This window comes from Belonocnema kinseyi, chromosome 8 (genome assembly GCF_010883055.1).
Source record: "Belonocnema kinseyi isolate 2016_QV_RU_SX_M_011 chromosome 8, B_treatae_v1, whole genome shotgun sequence".
Taxonomy (NCBI): Eukaryota; Metazoa; Arthropoda; class Insecta; order Hymenoptera; family Cynipidae; genus Belonocnema; species Belonocnema kinseyi.
Genome location: NC_046664.1, coordinates 99,036,098 through 99,044,075, shown reverse-complemented (window position 1 = coordinate 99,044,075; position 7,978 = coordinate 99,036,098). Strand labels below are relative to the sequence as shown.

The following is a 7,978-nucleotide window of genomic DNA, read 5'->3' as shown; positions in this document are numbered from 1 at the left end:
GAAGTTGCTGAAGATGTTGGCATATCGGTTGGCTCATGTCATGCTATCTTTTCGGACGTTTTGGGCATGAGACGTGTGTCAGAGAAATTTGTTCCAAAACTGTTTAATTTTGATCAGAAGATCCGACCAAAAACAGCACCACAGTCATGCATCAGCCTCCATATTTACCGGATTTGGCCCCCAGTGACTTTTTTCTTTTCCCAAAACTGAAGAGACCCATGAAAGGACATCGATTTTCAACGATTGAGGAGATAAAAACTGCATCGCTGAAAGAACTCAAGGCTATACCACAAAATGATTATCAGAAGTGCTTCGATGATTGGAAAAAGCGTTGGCACACATGTATTATATCTGAGGGGGATTACTTTGAAGGGGACAACATAAATATTGAGGAATAAATGAATATTTTTTGAGAAAACCATAAAGTCACCTTATTTTTTGAACACACCTCGTACCATGAAGCCAAATGTTAGCCTAAAAACTCCTTACTTTTATGAAAGTCTTAATTATTATTTTATCATACCATTAAGCCAGAATGCTTTACTTGTCTTGACATAATCACATGTAACCATGTTTAAAACTAAACTAAAAGTAAGCCAGTTCAATCATAAGACTTTTTTGCTGCGTGCACTTCATGCACTTCTTTCGTTAGTCGTTCATTTAGCATTATTCTCTCAACATGCCCCAACTATCTTCTGTATCAACTTTTCTTCTGTTATTTTCATTACCCTACGAATAAATATTTTTCAGTATATTTTACTTACGGTACCTAATAGGTTGATCCCTCTGTAATTATTTCAGTAGGTTTTATCTCCCTTTCTTTTGTATGTCGGTACGATAAACGCTTTTTTCCAATCATCTGGGACTTCTCCTATCTCGATACATAGATTTATCAATTCGCACAGTCTATAGGCTATGTGCTCGCCACCGTGTTTAAGCATTTCAGCGTTAATACCGTTTTTCAAGTTCTTAATTATATCCCTAACCTCAGTGACACAGACTTTCGCAATTTAGTTTTCTAACGCATCGTGTTCTACATCGCAGTTATGATGTCCTATAGCTTCATCTTCGAATTGTCTCCTAAAATAGTTTCTGAAAGCGTCTAGTATCTCGTCTGCATCATACAGCATTTCCCCATAACTATTTCTCAGGTTGAGAAATACTGTACTTTTATTTCCCTTCATTTTTTTTATAAAGAACTATCTTGCTTCCTTCAAAGTCGTTTTGATTTCTTTTATTTCAATCTTAATGGTGAAAACAAAAACTGTTTTTAATTAAATATCTGGCACTAACGAGGGCCCTTATTTGTGGCCGAAACGTTTGCCAATTTCACTCTTATAGAATGCACATTTTGTAATTAAATATATTCATCAGACCCTAATGCCAATATAACAATTATTCATAACAATTTCAATAATTTAGGCAATTAAATCCGACATTTCTAAAAAAATACAGTAAAATGGCCACAGAACGATATAAGCTCTATTTTTGTCTAGTTTACCGCAAAATAACTCAATCTACTTGCTATTAAAGCCCTATCAAATACCGCTGTCATGCTATCGAGCGCGCACGAATTTCGCAAGTTTTTCCTCAATAGTACCTAAACCTCGTTCAGGAATAGAAGTGTAAATTCTTATAACCTTTGCGCGGAATTATTGAGATAGTCGGATCCGAACCTCGAGCGTGTAAGGAAAAGCGCAGGTGTGGGGGTAGAGCCCGAACTCGGATTAGGATGAACGGCACTATTGAGAGCGACTCTATTTAGAAGGTGTAGGTAATCTCAAACCAATTGCCCTGCAATCTGATCCAAAATCTTCTGAAAGGTTTTAATAATACTAAAAGCCTTTGACCCCCAAAAAAGACAATGTGAGACGGTAAATCGGATCAGATTAAGCTCGCGGAGTGGACGTATCAGAAATCAACCATGTAAGTCAAGTTGTTATGTAAGTGGCTTTATATGGAATCCACGGCTTGCAGTGCGAAAACGAGGAAGAAAACGGTTGAATAACCGCGGGGGTTCATGCGAGGTCAATTCGTCAATTGGTCTGGAACGAAGGAATAAAGATCGACGTCGATCCTCGTCAGCGAGTGGCTTGAGAAAATGTAAGATCTTATAAACGAGGCGAGACAGGATTTATCAAATCATGGGTAGGGTATGGGACCTTTTTACACAGAGACTCTAGGTTCCGATTAATTGTCTCGCTCCATTATGCCTATTAATGAAGTTCTATCAACGGGAGCCTAAATTACTAAATAACGTTTGTTATTAAATTTATTACAGCGTGAGGTAGAAACTCTGCTTAGACACTTATTACTCTTACGCAAGTAGTTGTGTGTCTACTGGTTCTCTTCTAGTAGCACTCCTGAGAGTCTGCAATGTCTGCATGGTGCAGACTACATGCAATGCGCAAATTAAGATATCTTGATAACGTCTTACCACTTTATTAGTGGAGCTGTGGTCTAACGACCTACATTGTCAGAAAAACCTTTTGAATTGACTTCGACTTGCATTTGTATATGATTAAACGAAATTCTACTGATGAATACTGAGGTAAAAACCAAGGTACCGCACACTTTACAAATCATTTTTAGAAAAATTGTAATTTATTTTATTACAGGCTAAATAAATGTAAACAATTTAAATTCCAATATGGTGATTTTTCACCACCAAAGGGGAGTAATACAAGAATAAATTCCTTTAAATAAAATTAATGTATGTATTTAATATTTAGTAGTTACCATATTGAACTGATTATTAAACACTTTAAATTCCTACCCTTAAAAGTAAAAATATTGCATTTTAAACGAAATATATAAATTTTCAACCAAGAAGATTAATTTTCTAATAAAAACCGGAATTCCCGACAAAATACATAAGTTCTCAACCAAACAGTTGACTTTTATAATAAAAAAAAGATAAGTTTAAACAAAACATGGAAGTTAAAGATGAATTTTCAACTAAAATGATGAATCTTGAACCAACAAAAACACTTGAATGAATTTGCTCAAATTTTCAACCAATTAGTAAAATGCAATAGTTAAAATTTCAACAAAAAATACGAATATTAAAAAAAAGTTGAATCTTTAACGCTTGTCCATCTCATTTTAGATTTGGTCTAAAAAAAAAGATAATTTAATTAATCCATGCATGTAATCTATAGTAATCTATGTACACGATGTGAAATTTCTATCCACTTTTTTCCCCTATTTTAAACGTTCTCCCTTTTTTCTTGTTTCTTTCTTTAAATGCGAACTGAATTAATAGAGTCCAATAAGATAATCCAAGTATTTTGGTTTGAAAGTTAATTCCTTCTGGTTGACAAGTTTACTATTATGATTTTGGTTCAGAAACTGTTTTGTTGAAATTTGTCCTTTTGATTAGGAAAGTAATCTTATTTGGCAGAGAAGTCATCTTTCTTGGTTGAAAATTAACTTTTAGGTTGAAAAATTAACTATGTTATAAAAAAATCGTCTTTATGGCTTGAACATACGACTGTGATTGAAATTGAAATTTTTTTGTTGCAGTATAATCTTCTTTGTTCGAATTTTTGGCATTTTGACAGAAAAGTCAATTATTTAAATCTTTTTAATTATTTGGTTAAAAATTCAAATATTTTTCGGAAAATTCATCTCTTTTACTTGAAAGTGCAATGATTTGTTTCTAAATGCAACTGATGGGTGAAACATAGTTGTTTTTTTAGTCGAGGATACAGCTATTCGAATGGCGTAATTGAGCTTTCTTAGTCCAAAATGCATTTTTTTTTTTTTGAAAATTGATATTTTCTGCAAGAAAAATACAATTTATTCTAAAACACTCTACTTTTTACCTTAAAAAGTCAACGTTTTCTATTAAACTTCATCTTTTTGTTAGAAAATTCTTCTTTTTTATATGATAATCCAACTATTGAGTTGAAAATTCAGCTTTCTTGGCAAAAATTACATTTTTAGTTGAAAATTTTTCTTTTCAGGTCCAAGGTTTTCAAAAATATTCTACTTTTTAGCTTTATCTTTTCGGATAAAAATTTTGGTTGTAAATTCCTGAATTTTGTAGAAAATTTGTCTTTTTGGTAGAAAATTTATCTTCTGAATTGAGAATGAATGTTTTTAGTAAAAAATTCATCTATTTAATTGAAAACTCATCTTCTTTGGTTGAAATTTAATATTTTTTTGGTTAAAAATGGAACTATTTGGTTAAAAATTAATCATTTGTTTTGGCTAAACCAGGGTCTCCAAAGGTAGATCCTGTATCGACTAGCGATCCCAGGCTCATTTTGGAGCCAGAACTGGCAAAACCGTTTACCTGATTTGAGTCGCTGTGAACCCTTAAACTCGAGACCCTTATTTCTATCCGAAACTTTACGCTAAAATTTAGAACTATGAAATAAAATAATGAATGTTTAGTTTTCGCTACATTAATCTTGCTGAATACAATATTCAATGTTCTTGTAATTTTGTAAACTCGCAACTTGAATTTCCCTAAAAAAGTTTTGTTTATAAATAATTCAAAATTTAATTTGAAATTCAGAATTAAATTTGTCTAAAGTATATCTTATTTGTATCATTTTTGTAATTACATACAAAATTATATCACAATAAAGTAATGTAAATTATTAAATAGTAACAAGAAAAGCACTCGTACTTGGGTTTCTATTACCTAATATTAAAAACAGAATCAATTTTAGAACCTAAAATAATAAATTTTTCAATATTAAAAGCTTAAAAAAATTTTAAATGGACTTAAATAATTGATTAAATTATTATATCTAACAGATATACAATAAATAAATTACTAGTTTTACAATCTGTTAATACCAATGCAAAGATTTTTTCCCCTTCAGTTACGATAGCGCACAGTAAAAAGAAAGTGTTAATGAAGCACCAATATCAGGTTACCATATACCTGCAACAAAAATTACTTGGGGTACGAAGTGTCGGCTGCACTCGAACTCAGTCCCGAGGTCAGGAAAACGCTCGAACTCAGTCCCGTGAAGAGGCTGCCCGGAGATGATATGAGGCAACGTCACTCTCCCCCACTCCTCTCTCACTCGGTTGACTTGCTCACCTTTTCAGGAAGGGAGGGAAAGGGACAACTTGTCCAGTACGTAATTGTTATTACTAGTGAATAGACGTTAGTATTGTGAGCGACAGTGTTGTCAGTCTATTTAGCATTCCGCTTTTCCCGTCAACAATGGAATCCGTGAGTAAAATGCAGTCAATGGTGAGTGAGAGAGGCAGAGATTTGGTCGTTATTAACGGTTACAAGTTCCGCTTTCATACATTTTTAAAAAATAAAACAGAACGCTGGACTTGTATTAAAAGTAACTGCAGTTACTTTTAATATAAGTCCAGCGTTAGGGAAATAGTTGACAGCACACATGAGCATATTCATGAAAGGATTAATTTAAAAGATTTAAATTGACAGAAATTGAGCAATGGCATAAAAAGGAAAGCCACAGAATTACGCGAAATATCTGATATGCCGCCATCAAAAATTATTCGTGGAGAGCTGGCTCAAGAAGATATAGAAACATTAACTACAAACGACGTTACTTTAATTCGGAATACCATTGGTTATGCTCGAAGATCATTACTACCAAAGTTACCAAAAAATTTGAGTGATGTTCATGATGCCCTTGATAGTGTAAAAATAGAAAGTAATAAAAAAGAAAATTTAATGTTGGTCAATGATAGAGAAAAACATGTTTTCTACTATTTTAAATTTAATCTTTTTGTGCCAGCTCTCCGTCATTTTTGTTGATGGGACATTTTACAGCTGTCCAAAACAATTCGGTCAAGTTTTTACCATTCTCGGACTTTCTCAAAATTTGTATATAACTCTTGTTTCCTTTCTATTTCTTGGGAAAAATATAAATTCATATGCTGCAGCATTTGCTCACTTAACTGCTGAATGTAAAAAACTGCATCTGAATTTGAAAGCCAAAATAGTGTATGTTGATTTCGAACCTGCCATACATTCAGCTATTCAATTAGAGTTCAAAAATTCCATTGATATTAAAGGTTGTCGATTTCATTTATGCCAGAGTTAGTGGAGAAAAATTCAGTAACTTGGATTGTCTAATGAGTATAAGAATAAAAACTCTGAAATAGGTCATTTTCTGAAAAACTTTTTTGGTCTCGCGTTTTTGGATCCATCCGATGTAGAAGATTGATTTGTTGAAGATCTCATGGTTATCCAACCATTAAAAGAAAGAGTTGGAAAATTTTGCGATTATATTTTAGAAACTTATATAAAGAATGATTCAAATTATCCACCTCAGATGTGGGCAGAATTTTCTCCAACAACTATGCGAACAACAAACGGTTGCGAATCTTATCATTCAAAATTGAACGCTATGTTTAACACTTCCGATCCAAACATTTTTCTTTTCATTAAGACTTTAAAGGATGTGCAAATTGATACATACATAAAAGTAAGAAGTGCAGGTACAAGAAGGCGCGAAATTTTGGAAAAAGAACAATTCCTTACAAAAAGTATGATGTCCTTCCAGAATGGTAGTTTAACCAGAATCGAGTTCGTTCGCAAGGTTTCGCGCAAATTCTTACCAGTGTAGGTATTTTCAATACATGACTCGAAGTGAAATAAATAGCTCCTTAAACAATTTTCGGGAGAATATATAGCTTATTGTAGCATTTGTTTCACTGACATTTTTTTTAAGTTTAGTGATATTGTTAGGCATGATTGACAATATATCTTACCCAACTTTTTTTAAACACGCCAGAATAATAATAATGCTGCCAGTCCTAAGCCTGGAATCTATTGTGCAAGTAAGCGTGAAGGGAAAATGTTGGGAAACAGTTGGAGTGAGAGAGAGGTTCGACTCCTTCCGACATCTTTACTCTCTCTCACATACGCGCGCTCATTCTCTCATCCTCGAACAGTGGAAACTTCTTAAATACTTTTCAAGATTTGAAATAGCTATGTTTAAATGCATTGTTTATTATTTTGACAGCTTTGCTAATTTTATGTCATGGTCATTGAAGTTTAGCAGGTGCGTTGTTCGCACTTGGTAAAATTGAGCCATTAGGTATTTCAGATTAGATGGGGATAAGAGATGGGACGAGCAGTAGCATACCTACTGCTTACTGCCCTCCAGCCTCCTGCACACTCCGGCGAAACAGTACCTACTGCCCGCAGCAGGTTCGCAGGACCTACTGCAAACTCCGGTCGGTACTTTTCTGCCCGCCGAAGTTGCAGTAGCTCACTACCGCAGCTTGCCGAATTTCTCCTGCAAACTTCGGCAGCACTCCGGCAGGCCTTTCTACTGCTTCCTCCGGTCATAACAATGGAAACACATGCGCGCTCAAGGGTCCAAGCCTTCAAACTTTTTTTACCAAGATGTATCTGTAGTATATCTATATATATTGCATTCATATTCTCGGTACCCTTGGATTTTCGAGTTTTAGTATTTCTTAAGTTTCTCAATTTTCTTCTAATTCTCTTTGGATTAAAGTTTAGACAAATAGCAATATCAGGATTGAGAAACTTGGGTTTCCTCTAAATTATTTTTTTTTTAATTAATTATAAAAATTGTATTCAAGGAAAATGATTTTGTTTTCGAATTTTATATGGAAACTATTTGTTTAATTTCTCCTTTTGAAATGAAATGAAATTTGATTTTATGCAAAAAATGTTTTTTGAGATAAATAGTGAAAATCTTATGAACTTGATTAACGGTTCATTTTGGTTTAATCCTGACACCACAGGGCATTGACATAGACAACGGTAAGGGATGGGGTCCCTCAATAATGTACGTAAATTTTGCAAATTTACACAAACTTTCTACTGAAGATCATAGTTTTAGTTATAAATTGTATTATTTGGTTGAAAATTTAAGAATTTGCTCAAAAGATCATCTTTTTGGGTTGCAAATGCAATTGTTTTGTAAAAAATACATCTTATTCGTTTTGAAAATTCAACTCTTTTCGTAGAACATTAACCTTTTGCTTAAAATTCATA

The 7,978-nt window shown here is 33.4% G+C and overlaps 1 protein-coding gene across 4 annotated transcripts in view; it reads right to left on the bottom strand.

Annotated features, from left to right (window-relative positions):
• LOC117178346 (protein phosphatase Slingshot homolog 2) overlaps positions 1-7,978 on the bottom strand; it is a 302,560-nt gene that overhangs the window by 124,644 nt on the left and 169,938 nt on the right. The window lies entirely within an intron of this gene.